Here is a 16,729-nt window from a genome sequence, read left to right on the forward strand (position 1 = left end):
TGATTTTTGGCCAGCAGTAGGGCTAGAGAAACCTGATAGATTGAGGTTCTGAGTAGCACCCCATGCCTTCGAAAGATCAGCTGGTAGAGTGGAGGAAGGTAGGTAGAAGTGTTGCCATTCCTTAGGTTTCTATCTCGAAGGAGGTCTGTTTTCAAGCGCACACCTTTTTTTTTGTTTGGCTGGTTTTCTCGCAGCAGCAAGCAGAGATTCAATTGACAGTCCACCGTTGGAAGGCAAAATAATATTCCCTGACCGGGAATCGAATCCAGGCCGCTGCAGTGAGAGCGCCGAATCCTAACCACTAGACCACCAGGGAAGGGCTGGGGCGCACGTGAGCTGGTGGGCTTGTGGGCTACACTCCTGATTACAGCATGAGAGTAAACAGACAGCAATTCTGGCCTCTGTCATGTCAAAAAGCAACAAGTCTGGTGCAATCTAGAGGCACTTTTGTCAATGGGCAAGTCGCGCAATGAATACCACGTCTGACTACAGCTCAGAAGATTCTAGGTTTGACTCCTTGCTGGCTTGCTGTGTATTTACTTTTCTCAGGCTGTTTTTGTAAATGTTTTTCTTTTCTTTTTTGAAAAGTCCAGAAGAAAAGGCAAATCTCAATGCGTCTGACTATGGATCAGAAGATTCTAGGTTCTACTCCTTGCTGGTTCACTCTTTGTTTACTTTTCTCAGGCTGTATTTGTAATTGTTTTTTTCCCCCCGAAGAGTCCAGAAGAACAGGCAAATCTCCATGCATGCATCTTTTATTCCACAAAAGCTGTATGTTTCACACCCGTTCCAATGTCTATGGGAGACGCGCACATGCTTCGTGATTGCCATTCGTCCCACAAGCACCCTGACAAGCTCAGCGATTAAGATGGAAATAAACTCCTCACTTGATTCTTGAATGAACAACTTCATCTGTACTCTGTAACTTCTTCACTACTTTGAGGGGTGTTATAGCATGTGGTTTTGATGTAATGGGCTTGCCATTTTGTAGCCTTATTCCTAACTGCCACCTGGACATTGAGAATAAGTTGTAAACGAAATGAAACTGAACGACCGAATAATCAACAACATATACGATTAAAAATTGGTCTCTTTTTCATTGTTAATCTCAAAATTTGTCATTTTTGTACCTTGACACTCCAACTGTAGACTGTTTTCCTCTAGATAACGGTTACCACGCATGTTTTCAAATGCATGACGTGAGTATTTTCACCTGGACAATACTTTTATTGCCAGTTCGAGGTATTGTAGAAGATTTTAATTAATCCACAAGCCTGTGGCCAGATTTAGGCAGTTCCCATATGGTCTAGCGGTTAGGATTCCTGGTTTTCACCCAGGTTAGACTCCCGGTATGGGACGGTGGGCTCCTTTTCGCTTCCCTCCTCCAAAAGCCACAACGTCTTCCTGCACCATACGTGATTTTTGGCCAGCAGTAGGGCTAGAGAAACCTGATAGATTGAGGTTCTGAGTAGCACCCCATGCCTTCGAAAGATCAGCTGGTAGAGTGGAGGAAGGTAGGTAGAAGTGTTGCCATTCCTTAGGTTTCTATCTCGAAGGAGGTCTGTTTTCAAGCGCACACCTTTTTTTTTGTTTGGCTGGTTTTCTCGCAGCAGCAAGCAGAGATTCAATTGACAGTCCACCGTTGGAAGGCAAAATAATATTCCCTGACCGGGAATCGAATCCAGGCCGCTGCAGTGAGAGCGCCGAATCCTAACCACTAGACCACCAGGGAAGGGCTGGGGCGCACGTGAGCTGGTGGGCTTGTGGGCTACACTCCTGATTACAGCATGAGAGTAAACAGACAGCAATTCTGGCCTCTGTCATGTCAAAAAGCAACAAGTCTGGTGCAATCTAGAGGCACTTTTGTCAATGGGCAAGTCGCGCAATGAATACCACGTCTGACTACAGCTCAGAAGATTCTAGGTTTGACTCCTTGCTGGCTTGCTGTGTATTTACTTTTCTCAGGCTGTTTTTGTAAATGTTTTTCTTTTCTTTTTTGAAAAGTCCAGAAGAAAAGGCAAATCTCAATGCGTCTGACTATGGATCAGAAGATTCTAGGTTCTACTCCTTGCTGGTTCACTCTTTGTTTACTTTTCTCAGGCTGTATTTGTAATTGTTTTTTTCCCCCCGAAGAGTCCAGAAGAACAGGCAAATCTCCATGCATGCATCTTTTATTCCACAAAAGCTGTATGTTTCACACCCGTTCCAATGTCTATGGGAGACGCGCACATGCTTCGTGATTGCCATTCGTCCCACAAGCACCCTGACAAGCTCAGCGATTAAGATGGAAATAAACTCCTCACTTGATTCTTGAATGAACAACTTCATCTGTACTCTGTAACTTCTTCACTACTTTGAGGGGTGTTATAGCATGTGGTTTTGATGTAATGGGCTTGCCATTTTGTAGCCTTATTCCTAACTGCCACCTGGACATTGAGAATAAGTTGTAAACGAAATGAAACTGAACGACCGAATAATCAACAACATATACGATTAAAAATTGGTCTCTTTTTCATTGTTAATCTCAAAATTTGTCATTTTTGTACCTTGACACTCCAACTGTAGACTGTTTTCCTCTAGATAACGGTTACCACGCATGTTTTCAAATGCATGACGTGAGTATTTTCACCTGGACAATACTTTTATTGCCAGTTCGAGGTATTGTAGAAGATTTTAATTAATCAAAATGTAAATTGTTCAGGTATAATCGGTGTGAATGTGGCCATTTTTTTATTAAGTTATTCTACTATTATAATCATGTGTATTTGCTTGCATGTTTAGAAATCTGTATGAGAATGGAATGTGCAGACATATGGTGAAGTACATTATAAGCACATCATGGCACATAATGGGGCCCTTATTTTCACAGAACATGAAATGTGATGATCCCATAACAAATATGAATGAAACCATTAAACAAGCCTAGAGTACGAACAGTATATAAGAGAGTACAGAAAAATAGTCTGGAGATTGCTCTGCAGAGTTCTCTCAGGTTTTATTGTCTCTGATAATAAAATCTCTTCTGACATCAAAATCTCAAGACTCTGAGAAAGATTCTTCACAATAGCGGCAGAAGCCACCACATCATTTTGGCGCCCAACGTGGGGCTGGACAGGAGCAGAGGGTGGAGAACCACTTTGGGCTGGCTTGACGAACAACATTTTTAGTGGCCACTAAATAATAAAGGTAGGCAGTTTTTTTTGCTTATATAATAAATGTTGTTTGCCAAAGTCAGCCGGGGGTGGTATAGACACTCAAAAATGCTCCTCCAAATTTAAAGAACAAAAAGAAAAAGGATTTTGATTACAGAAAAAATAATATCATGCACTGATCTGTTTTACTATAATAGTGAATGAGGGCAGATTATGCATGCAAAAATCTGTGTTTACTGCCCAGAGGGCCTTGATGGAGGGCAGTGGACGTTAAGCAGATATACATTGCATGCAATGGTCTGTGTTTATTGTTAAGTGGGCCTTTGAAGGATAGCAATAAACATTTAGCAGATAAATTATAAGGAAGCGCACAAAGTCCTAAGGATAGGCAAAAATTCCTGCAGGGTCCTGCTTTTTTACTGTGTTGAGGAAGTGTATCAGTGAAAGAGCGAGTAGAACTGACAGGTTACTCAGGAAGAGTATAGTGTAGTCTGTGTAAATGTATGTATCTGTGTCTGTCTGAGTGTATTTGTGACTTGTGGTTGTATGAGAAAATAAACTCTATATCTGGTGGAGCAAGAGGTGTGCCCCTCCTGGACACAGCTGGAGTTGTGCTGGAGAAGAGTGAATGAGTCTGTGAGCCCTAAACAATAAAGAGACTTGTATGAATGTTGTTTTAGAAAAAAAGTATGCCAAGATATGGACTTTGCAGATTATTTAAATAATAATAGATTAATTGAAATAAGATATATATTTAATATTTAAAGACTTGTCTAAACAGATTAATAAAAAGATTGGACGTGCTTAAAACTTTATATTTAATAACTGAAGACTTCTCAAATTTGTATCTTGTTATCCCTGGGACACAGTATGAAAGTTAATCTACTACAGAACTTCAGCGATTTAGACTGGTGTTAACTAAAAGATAACTTGTGTAGTGCAATGTTGAATCAGAGCAAGATTGGGTGACCAAATTCATAGAAATTTTGATTCAAAAGCTATTTAACAATAATAATGGAACTTGTTGATTAAATATTTAAATAAAAGGAATTTTGTTATGTTGGTTGGGAAAAATGTATTCACCATTACCAGATAATTCTGAATTATGTATGGAAATATAGAAGAAAAATTATGATTGAAGTCCAAAAATGATTTGTTTAACCCAAACTAATGAATAATAATGTGCATTTGATTAGATATAACTGCAGTAAAAGATTATGACTGTAGTAAAAGATTATGAGATGCATTATTTGAATGCTTGGCCAAAGAGATGTGTCTTTAATCTAGATTTAAACAGAGAGAGTGTGTCTGAACCCCGAACGGTATCAGGAAGGCTATTCCAGAGTTTGGGAGCCAAATGCGAAAAAGCTCTACCTCCTTTAGTGGACTTTGATATCCTAGGTACTACCAAAAGTCCAGAAATTTTACCATAATCATGTCATGCTGTTGTAAAAGGAAATACTATTTTGTTTTATTGCAGTATACTTAGATAATAAAGGTAGATTACTGCTGCTTTCTGCACTTTGCAAAGAAAAAACTGATTGCTATTTTTCTGCAATGAAGAACTTGCTTTACTAAAATAGAATAAGGGAACTGCTGTTTTTAACCAGATGAGATTGTTTTTATTAAGGGAACATTGAAAGAGATGGTTTAAAAGATAAAGAGCAGATTGCTCAGACACAATTTGGTAAAGAGTTTACAAAGGTTCAATTTGATTAATGCAGTCTCTGAGTGTTCAAATTTCAGATGACTTCTGGAACAGTGCTTTGACAAAGGGAAGCAATGAACTGGAGTCTGTCTAACAAAGTGCTGAAGAAGCAAAGACAGCTGCAGAGAGAAGAAGAGGGAGGGGTTAATGGACACTCCCCTCCCCTCCTAAAAGAGGAGTGCACACTTCAGCATGGAGAAAGACTGACTTAATGCAGGAAAAGGTGATTCCCTCACTTGAGACTTTTCCTGAGGTTGAAGAGAACATCCTGAAATGCAATACTCTGGCAGAAGCAATCAAAAGCCAGACTGAGGGGAGGCAGAGAAAGAACGGAGACCATACACCACAACATCAGGCTTTTAAGTGCCATCACAGACTGACGACCCAGTGCAACAGCCCAGGCTGATGATCTAACCAGAAGGACTTCCATCTCTTCCCATTGCGTGCACAGGTGCTGCATATATAATGATCACTCACTATAGAGACTGCTTCATATTCTGTTAATTATTTTATTAACTTTAATAATCATGATTATCCACTGGTCTCACAGCAGTTCTTTGAATTCTGTGTTTTAACTAACATTCTCAATCTGCTTTTCAATAGGTACCAGTCCAGCCTTATGTCTTGAAGAAAAAGTAATTATGACAGACAGAAGTGAGTGCTTGACTCACCAATCAGATAAAAATGGAGCTGGATTTTGCATAGTGAAGGCTATTTTCATTAACCAACAAGGGGGAAATGCACAACTGAATTATTGACAACAATGCTGAACTCTATGGGGAAAAGAAAAAAAACAGGTAGACAAGATGCCTAATAGAAAAAATTATGGCTGATAAAATAAAAATTTAGCTCACTCCATTTTGTTTAATAGTAATTTTCTAGGGCTAAAATGAATAAAATAATAATAAAAATAATTACTCCAAAATCATGAAATCACATTTGTTGTTATCACTGAGGATAACAAGATGGAAAGTTTGATGGCCATGGATCCTAGATTATGCAGATCTCCAATCCTCTTCTCAAAGTGCTCATGAGTAATAACAAAAAAGTATTTGTCTAAAATCTAAATTAGACAAACAAGTGACATTTGAGAAATTATAATTGGCTCTCTCAAGTGCACAATGCCGAGGCCTATTATGCTAAACAAATTAATCTATTCGAGTTTGATGAAAAAAGAAAAAAAAGAAAAAGAAAAGAGGTTTATACAGCGGTGTTAAACTAAACTTTATGGTGACTGACGTTGCCCAGTTGTATGACATCTAGAAACTATGAGGAATGCTACCAGGTCTATACTCAGAAGAGTCTAACAAAAGAAAACATAAAAAAATTATGCAACTCAGAATTCGTGGCATTCACAACTAAAATCATTAAGTTCAAAATCAGCTGAAAACTCAAGAAAAAATATGTTTTTGGCAAAAAGGGGGATGTGAAAGAGTGTGAAAAAGCATGAATGATGGTGTTGTGTGGAGTGAAAGAGGGTGTCTGATGAGACACTAAGGCAAATCAATCATTTTGCCAAAACAGCTGTATGCAAATTTTAATATGTGGGCCCACAGGGCAAATTATGCCCAGTAAAATAATGACCATGGATGCATTTGGGTTAAGTTTCTTGGTCAGTACCTATAGGTTATTGTTGTGGCAGAAAGAAAAACGGAGCCACACTTGCGCAGCATATAACATGGGAAGGCAGAGCAAAGCAAGCTTGCTCTGTCCACCCCACATCTAACTTTCTTTACAGCATATCATGATGGAGCTGATTCTGTGTCAAAAGGATAAAATATTGTATTTCTGACTGTTAATATAAATAAAGTGGGTTGAGTGTTTTCAAGGTCAAAAGGCCTATGCTACTGAGCAAGATATGCCTAGGAAATTATCCAATGATATAGTGGAACTCAGTTTATAAAACAAAGAGATAACTGAATTAGCAAATTGTTGAGAATAAATTTGAAATTAATTGAAAAATAGTAAGGATGCAGATAACTGAGTAAAACCAAATTCTTTATTATATTATAGAAAGTGGGTATTAGCCCTGCTCAGAGCTAAAAAAAAAGGGGCCAGGACAGCCCTCAACCCACCTGAAATTTCCACAGGTCACACCAAGAAGGATGACTGGCCAGATGAGCAAATGAGCATGCTTGATATCACTAACAGAAAACTCTGAAGGTTTCCATTTACAGGTGAAAGCAGTTCTATAAAGGACAAGGAACGGTTTGCTCCATCAATAAGAACCACTTCAACAACTCCACACAGCATTTCACGAGTTCACACTTACTTATAATGAACCGAGTAAAGTTTATGCGTATTTGGCGTGCTGTCCGGGGAGAGGGCTCCAACGACCCTCCCTTGCCAACGAGGGAAAGACCATTGCAACGACTCGCAAAGAGTCACCCTGGTGGAGAAGGAATGAATGATGGGACGGCTAACGAGATGATAAAAATACTTGGGAACAGATGTGGGCAAACAAATGGAAAAGAGGAAGTGGAAAGAGAAGGAAACAGACAAGCAGACAACTCAGGAGCAAGTGACGTGGAGAGACCAGAGACGCAAGATGAAGTGCAAACTGATGACATCTCAAAAAGAGATAAGCAAGGAGCTCACATTCTTTTGTCAGAGAAGCAGAAAAGTTAAAAGATATCTGATGATCATCACATGCCTAATGCATCTAATTCGACAAGCTCAAGCCGTAGACAACAGCACCCAGACTTCCCTAGAATCAACTTTCACCCCCTCAGTTGAATCTAGCATTCGCTTTGACTTAATCCAAAAAGAACAAGAACTAGATAAGGAGGAAAAAGTAACTAGACAAAATAGACACATTGTAAATGACAACCATAATATCAGTTTTAAGAAAACTGGCAATTCAAATTTTTTATGGGAAAAGGTAGAATAAAATAATTGATATAAATGGGTAAATTACACAGCAGAAAAAGAAAAGTGGGAAAACTGCATAGTTTGCTTTGAAGCAAGACCAGTCTTATATATTGTACCAATACTCATACACAGTTCAAGTTGTAGAATATTTCATGATGAATGGTTTAAGACAAGGGTTCTCAAACTTTTCCATTCCACAACCCACCTAAACAAGTATAATATTTCAAGACCCACTAAAATATTTGAGATAAAAAAAAATTGACATTACTGTAAGCTTAAACTTAATAAAAAGTTTCATATGCCAGAAATTAAGTTTTTAAGAAAAATAACCATTTTATTTTATAGTATTATTTATAGTGTAATTCACTAATAATATTAATGTTTTAATTTTTTCATTTACAGATGTTAAAAAAGTCTATGAAATATGTCCATGAAATATGTCAATTTTTTTATTTAGCAAAGCATAAGATGCAAAGCAGAACTATCTAAAACAGTTTGGAGATTAAAATAATTGTGAAATAATTGTAAAAAATAATAAACAGATGTGTCTCATTTTAAATAGGCCTAAACAAACCAAGATGACAAATTAATTTCAGCCAAAAAGTTACTGTTGCAATGATAAAATAAATGTCCAGAACTTTGGTAAAGGAGAGCAGTCAGTTATAAAGTCTTATCTGTTGAAGGGCCAACTGATGAAATGACGAACTGGAGCAGTGGTCCTTATTGGGGTAAGCCAGAAACCCTTGGAATAAATCCTTAGGCGGTTGCAAAACTACACCTAAGATCCATAGTTATGCACTCCACATAGTAACACCAAGTGGTAGGATACATAGAGTCCTCTACAAAAGGAAACAATTCATTAACTTTCAAACAAACTCACCAAACAAATTTAACCCACAAAACATTAAAATAAGTGACTTCCCCAATCAATAAATCTCAAGTTTTACATGAAGAACCAAACAACAAACTCACGGTTGAGCAGCAAAGCCAATGTTAGAGAGAGTATAAGTTTTTCATCTACCTACATGTTTAACGCGCTGCAGTTCTAGGTCTCGTCACACCGGTGTGAGATTTAAACCGCAAAGTTTTTCATCACCTTACACTTTGAAACCAGAACAATTGTATATGTTTCCATGGCTGTTCGCTCTTTCTGTTTGAATTTGTTTACCGCAGTTTCACCATTCTTATCTTATTTTCCCACCTAATTGTAATTGTTAGGCCTTACGCTTATGGCGTTATACGCTTTGTCTCCTAGTTTTGCTGTCATGTTAGCGGGCCCTCTTTGTTTATATAAGTTCTGCGAATTTGGTTGATTTAATAAAATATTGCTTTAAACCTCGTCTTCATTCGAGACATTCACGTTACATTATTATATTATCCTAGCTTATATCAGATATAAGATACAAAATCGTTTCTTATTCATTATTTTCCGTCTACGCTCGTACGTCATGCAAGATATGTCCACAAATGTTTTAAGTAAACTTGATGATCCAGAAATATTCAGCCCTCAATTTAATAAATGCAACAACTTTTGCCTCAGACCACCTAACAAATTAATCTGTTCAGTGGTATTGTTAAAAAATTTTTAAAGAAAGATCCCTGACTTTTAAAACTTGTTTTGCTAGTTATTTAAGTAAATTAAAACACAATACTTACATTGAAAAGTGTATTTGTCGGCTGCCACAGAACTATCACCCACTATTTTGTTTGAATAAAAATCCCGTTGTCACCGGCACGCTATGAATTCTGGGATAGGGTAGGCCGCGAAGGATCCATCTGTTGTATCCTTAATTTGCCTGCAAAACGGAGGGCGCATTTCGAATTGCGGCAGCCTTCGTTGCGCCGCAGTGACGCAATTAGCCTTCGAATGCAGCCTTCGTAGGACGCAGCCTTTGAATTGGGACACAGCTACTGTAAGCTATAGCTTAACTAACTCAGTTATTATTTTCTTTATGTTAATATTTAAAATGATTTAAATTACTACCAACGTCTTACAACTAATTTAACAATTTAATTAACTAAACATTTAATAATTTTGTTATTTATAATGAATTTCTTTGCAATTTACCGGCAGGCCCGATTTCTATTTGAACACAAACTCAGGTGTTTGGAGCAGTAGGTTAAACCAGTCCTAGCACCTCTAATTGGCATTGCATTAGAAAAAAACAAGAGGTATGTCTGTGACTGAGTAGGTACATTGCTCAATGCTGCAAAACACATATATACATATATATATATATATATATATATATATATATATACATATATATATATATATTTAACTTAGTTGTTTGTGACGGGGGTAAATTAAACTCGAAAACAAAAAATTGTCCACACACTGATTAGACTGCTCCCAAAAAATTTATTGGTACTGGTACAACGTTCCGACCATCAGGTCTTCATCAGGCACAAACAAAAATGGTAGAAGATAAGTCTTTATAGATAACAGGAGTGTATTCCAGAAAGTGGGTTTTGTTGGAAACTCTGTGCTTTCTGTTCCAATAAAAGACTAAAATAAACCTCTTGATAAGTTACCATAGTAACTTACTCTGTGAACCTAACCTGGTCGGGAGCAGGTTTTCTTTGGTAAACCCAGAGTTTCTTTCGATCTCCTCCCTCCTTTTAAAGCGTAAGCAATGTTTAAATACCTCATTCATTCATTCACTCATGCTGCAAAAATGTAAAATATTATTGCTGAGATGTTTGCCTGATTTCAAGTACAAATATCTAAAAAATCTTAAATTATGATGCAATTTCTATATAAAAAAAAGAAAATATTAGTCTTGTTTCCTGGGGGAAATAAAATTATCTGCCAGTGGGGTGAAAAAAAATTATCTTAATGCAAATGGAAACAAGATTATTTTTTCTCACCACACCACTTTAATTTTCATCATGCAGTCACTGTAAATGTAAGAAAGGCCACCCCCGAAAGTGAACTCTTCCGAACCATCCCACCTGTGTTCATGATTTGGACTGTTCCAAAACTTTCCACAGAGTGGAAACCAACACAGTATTGAGGTTGGATGTGTATATGTGTTAATAGTCAATAGTTAATAAGTTTAATTAGTTAGAAGTGCCCCGTTTAAGGATTGTGTAGATATATGTGTGCATGCAACTAATTGTAAGTACATTTACCTAATTTATTGTATAATAAGTTCACGAGAGAGATTAATGACCGCTACAGCGGTATTCTGACTAAATATTTACATTGTTAATTATATTTGCACATTATCTTGTGGACAAAATGTTATAATTCTCCTGTGTTGTTTGTTTGATAGAGTATTTAATGTTATGTTGCATAGTAGGCTATAATGCGTAGATTTGAAACACATCTCAGGCAACATGTCCGGGCTTGTTCACCTGACGAGTTTGGCATGTGAGCTAGACACAGTGCAGTAGTGTGATCATTTTATAGAACTTCGATTCGTATTTGTATCTATATTATATTTGTATCATTTACTTTATGTTATCTGATATATCATTTACAAGGCTGTTACTTATGAGTATTCAAGTACTGCTATAAAGATATGTTAATGTATACTTATTCATTTATTTATATTTGTATACTGTTTTATATTTACAGAATCACACATCTTTGCACAATAAATCACCCTGAAGTACATTCCTGGTGTGAGACCTAATGTTCTGACCTCATCCTGTAGCCGTTCAATGAATCTGAACCAGAGTTAGACAAGAGTAGTAAGCAGTTTTTCATGGTCCTTCGAGCCGGATGTGTGGATTAGTACAGACATGTCTCACCCAGAAAGAGAAGCCCCTTCTGTGCGACCAAGGAGACGAGTTAACCCTCCAGCCTACTAGAAGACGTTGAGCTCAGTGGACCTGGGTCTCATCGACAACAATCAAGGTCGCTTACCTGCCAAGGAGTACTGGAGGATGAACCAGCAAGTACTACAGGTCATTCCAGATCCACTTCACCAGTGAGCCAAGCATCAGAACATTCCGAATGGATACTGACCGACCAATGGGACAGCGCTTCTGAGAAGCTGAGAGAGGAGAATGCTGCATTGCAAAGGCAAGTAAAACAGCTGCCAGAGCTTACAACCATGTTAGAGGAGATGAAGAGGGAGAAAGCAGCCTTGCAACGACAATCCAGCCAGCACCTTGAGATCATTTCAGCATTCAAAGAGATGCGTCAACAAAATGCTACACTTTGGCATGAGATTCAAAGCTTGAAATCGAAGCGGAGATCTCCACCTGAGTCATTCACTCCACCAATACCATCACCACACTCCCACTCTCCAGCAGTCAACCTTCAGACTCCACAGTCATACCCAATACCAGCCCAATACCAGCTCCATGCTCCAGGTTGCCACCAACTGCCACTAAGAGACCGCCACACCCAGCTGTTCCAGAGGAAAGCTCAGAGCTGACCGAAACTCTGAGAAACATGAACATTTCTTCCTCCCCTCAAGAGAAACCCTCCTTTGCAGTACATTATAGTGACTCAGCTCAGTTCAGGTATCCCAGCTCGTCCCCAAATTCCCAGCCACCTCAGCTGCCTGAGTCCGTGGTCCCATCACAGGAAAGGAGGAGGCCAGCCCATGCAGAATACAGCTCAGATAATCTTTTATCTTCATTTACCCAGGAGAAATCTTACAGAGGTCCAGCCCCTACCATCCCCTGCCTGATGTCTGCTGACCCTAGGGAGTTTTCAAGACTGATAATTGCTTTAGAGAACATCCTGCCTGATGATACCACAGAAAGTTTAACATTTCAAATCCTCACAGACCATCTGAAACTGGAGGAGGCCCTACTGGTGGCAGACTCTTACAGTAATTCCAGATTTCCCTTCACCAACACCATGAAAGCTCTGGATAAGATGTATGGTCAGCCCCACCAATTAGCCCTGCAATGAATCGCTGAGCTGATGGATGGAGCTAGTATACGCAGTGGAGATGTAAGGGCCTTCAGGATGTTCGGACTGCAGGTGCGCTCGCTTTTCAGTATGTTGCAGCAACTGGGCCACAAAGGTACTGTAGAGCTGGAATGTGGATCACATGTGTCTCGACTCCTGAGTAAACTGCCACATGACCTCAGATCGAGTTTCAAGCGGTACACCCACCCTTTGCAAGTCTCTATTCCCACCTTAATGGACTTCGCTGATTGGCTGGAATATGAGCTTCAAGTACAGCAAGACAATAGCCAGTACGCTTGTTATCCAAGGCAGGAATCTTCGGTTCGTGGCAGAGAGGTGAGAAGAGAGTCTAAGCAGCCTTGCAGACTGACCACCATTCTACTTGGTACTGACAAGTCACATTCCACATCAATGTCATCAGCCACGTCTAAACCAGCTTCAGTCAGAGAAGAGAAGGTGAGAGCTTATTGTCCATACTGTGAAAATAATAAACATTATTTGAATGGCTGTGACAACTTCAAGCTTTTCAGCAAAGACCTGAAGATAGATTGGATAAAGACAAAGAACCACTGCTGGTGTTGTGGTCGTGGACATCAAGCAGCTAACCGCACACTAAAGACTCTCTGCAACAAGGAGCACCTTTTGGTACTGCATGATGTCAATGAACAGGCCAAGCCATCTCAGCCAAGTGCAGCTCCTTCCGGTGCAATTTTATATGTTGACTGCCCAACCTCCGGCAGTAAAGTACTGCTCAAAGTGACTATGGTTCTGATCAGCAACGTGGCCATGGAGGCCTACGCCATATTAGATGATGGATCAGAGCGGACCATCATTCTGCATGATGCAGTGCAGTAATTAAGACCTGTGGGTGAGCCAGAGGACCTTGTACTCCGTACAGTGAGACAGGATACCCAGGTCATTCACGGGGCGGCAGTGACTTTTACTGTGTCCCCAACTGTTAACCCCAGCAAAGCTAACAAGATCTGTAACGCTTTCACAGTCAAAGCACTCGGTCTGGCAGAGCATACACACCCAAAAAAAAAGAAGGGCGCATGCTCGTGGCGTTTTATGTTGTTTTTATGTGTTTTATGTGATTAACTTAATAGTACTATGGAGTGGAGATGGACTATTATGCTTGCATTTATTTTATTTTGGTTAACGGATGATTTAAATGCCATTTGGGATGGCTTGCACCCGAATAGGATTTACTACGACAGAGAACTGTTGTTGTCATGGGAGAATCTCTCACCGGTGAATCCACCTGTGGACTTCTTCCCAGATCTGAGTGCTTTTGCTGATGGACTCAACTCCAAAGCCCACTTCAACGGGTCGAGTTAGTGACCAAGGAAGCGAGGGAGAAGAGGTGGGGTACATGAAAGATTGAGAAAGAGACCGCTCTCTCGAATACCGCTTCCATCTATTATTTTAGCAAATGCTCGGTCTTTACATAATAAGATTGAGGAACTTCACGCACATGTTCGTTTTCAACACGAATTCAGAGACAGTTGTTTGCTTGCAATCTCGGAGACTTGGCTATCGAAATTGGACTCTGATGAAGTTTCTAATTAATGGATTTAGTGGCCAATTTCAAACTGACCGTGACTCTGAGATAACTGGCAAGACGCGAGGTGGAGGGGTATGTTTATATGTGAACGAGCGTTGGTGCAAGACTGTTGTCGTGAGAGAGAAAGTATGCACAAAGGACATTGAGATGCTCACAATATCCCTCCGGCCTCATTATCTGCCTAGAGCAGGGTTCCTCAAATCTTACCCTGGAGGTCCAATGCGCTGCAGAGTTTAGCTCCAACCCTGATCAAACTCAGCTACCTGTGATTTTCTAATGATCCTGAAGACATTGATTAGCATGCTCAGGTGTGTTTGATTAGGGTTAGAGCTAAACTCTGCAGGAAAGTGGATTTCGTGGGCCAGATTTGAGGATCCCTGGCCTAGAGCATTGGCCTCAAACTCAATTCCTGGAGGGCCACAGCTCTACACAATTTAGCTCCAACCCTAATCAAACACACCTGATCCAGCTAATCAAGCTCTTCATGATTACTAGAAACTTCCAAGCAGGCGTGAGTTGGAGTTAAACTCTGCAGAGCTGTGGCCCTCCAGGAATTGAGTTTGAGACCACTGGCCTAGAGAGTTTCCCCAAATATTTGTGTCTGTTGTGTATATTCACCCAAAGGCGAATGTGAACTTGGCTATGGAATACATTGAGAAGAGTTTTATGAAATACCAGTTACTATCTCCAGATGCTCCGATTTTTATCATGGGTGATTTTAATAATTGTGTATTGGAAAAATCTGTAAAGAACATGTATTGGTATGTCACATGTCCAACTTGGTATAAAAGGACATTGGACCACTGCTATGGCTCTATTAAGGGAGCATACAAAGCTTCTCTACTACCTCCTTTGAGTTTGTCAGATCATAATTGTATTAATCTTATTCCATGTTATATTACTGAACTGAAGAGGGGAAAAGTTGAAACAAAAACTGTGAAATCTTTGACTGATGATGCTATTGATAGTTTACGAGGATGTTTTGATTGTACCGTATGGAATGCTTTTAAGGATTCATCTGCTGATATTGATGAGCTTAATGATGTGGTTAGTTCCTGGGTAACTTATTGTGTTGACTCTGTCATTCCTGAAAAAGTTGTGAAGAGATATCCAAATAGTAAGCCATGGGTGAGCACTAATTTTAAGGGTCTGTTGATTAAGAAAATAACAGTTTTTCAACGAGGGGATTTGCTTGAAGTTAAAAATGTACAGAAATTAATTAGACAAGAAATTAGGAGGGCAAAAATACGTTATAAGGAAAAAGTGGAGATTAAATTAAGAACAAACTGTATGGGCTCAGTATGGGATAGTCTTAAATTAATGACGGGCCTAAATGAAGGATGTAGAAAACAAGTGAAATTAACCGGTTATGAGTTACATAGTGCCCTTGCTGAGGATTTTAATAAGTTTTATGCTAGATTTGAAGAGCAGAATGGTGGCATAAGGCATGAGTTCTATAACTCCTCTCAAGATGGAAGTTTACCTGTTTTTTTTAATGTAGAAAGTGTAGTTAATCTTTTTAAACAATGTAAAAATAAAGTGAGTCCTGGTCTGGATGGAATAAGTGGTAGGGTCCTGAAACAGTGACTGGGTTGTCAGATTTGTTTGACATTCAGATGATAAAGAAAGCGCATCACATCATATCTGACACATCTCACCCTCTTTATGATTCATTTCAGACCCTCCCCTCAAGATCCTTCTATAGGGACCCTCTAGCTAAGACAAACAGATTTAAATTTTCGCTTGTTCCATATGCTATCAAGTTGCTTAATTCAAATAGGAAGAGGTAGTTTTTTGTCCTTTTCAGAATCAGAATCAGAATCAGAAGAGCTTTATTACCAAGTATGTTTACACACACGAGGAATTTGACTTGACGACAGGAGCTTCCAAGGTAGAAGAAAGTACAAACATAGTGCAGACATACATGATAGTGTAGACATACATAGGAATAACACAGTAGGGATGTAATATAAAACTAATATAATAAAAAAAATAGAAAAATTTAATAATGTACTATATACAGAAATAGAAGTATAGGACAAATGTAATTGTTTAGATAAATGTACAGATATGTTTATTAATGTGCAGATATGTTATTTACAAAGTGTGCAGTTTAATATAACAGGTCTGTCGAGGTGTTGCAGGATGTAATGCAGTCCCATGTTGACTGCATCATCCACAGACCTGTTTGCTCTGTAGGCAAACTGAAGAGGATCCAGCAAGGGTCTAGTGATGTCCTTCAGGTAGGCCAGGACCAGTCTCTCAAGTGACTTCATGACCACAGATGTGAGAGCGACAGGTCTGTAGTCGTTAAGTCCAGTGATTTTGGGCTTTTTGGGGACCGGAATGATGGTGGAGCGTTTAAAGCAGCAGGGAACTTCACACAGCTCCAATGATCTGTTGAAGATCTGTGTGAAGATGGGGGCCAGTTGGTCAGCGCAGACTTTTAAACAGGCAGGTGAAACACCATCTGGGCAAGAAGCTTTTCTAGATTTATGCTTCCTGAAGACCCGATTCACATCCTCTACACAGACCTTAAACACAGGTTGAAGGGGAGG

The 16,729-nt window shown here is 39.2% G+C and overlaps 1 long non-coding RNA gene across 1 annotated transcript in view; it reads left to right on the plus strand.

The window, feature by feature from the left end:
- Positions 1 to 957: 957 nt before the first annotated feature.
- The window catches only part of LOC107557533 (uncharacterized), a 23,718-nt gene continuing 7,946 nt past the window's right edge, over positions 958 to 16,729 (plus strand). Inside the window, exons 1-3 of the long non-coding RNA XR_001605406.1 lie at positions 958 to 968; positions 4,060 to 4,063; positions 11,432 to 11,437. This is a non-coding gene — a long non-coding RNA (uncharacterized lncRNA). The remainder of the gene's footprint in view (positions 969 to 4,059; positions 4,064 to 11,431; positions 11,438 to 16,729) is intronic.

The sequence above is a fragment of the Sinocyclocheilus grahami genome, unplaced genomic scaffold (genome assembly GCF_001515645.1).
Source record: "Sinocyclocheilus grahami isolate Dianchi unplaced genomic scaffold, SAMN03320097.WGS_v1.1 scaffold606.1, whole genome shotgun sequence".
In the NCBI taxonomy this organism is placed as follows: domain Eukaryota; kingdom Metazoa; phylum Chordata; class Actinopteri; order Cypriniformes; family Cyprinidae; genus Sinocyclocheilus; species Sinocyclocheilus grahami.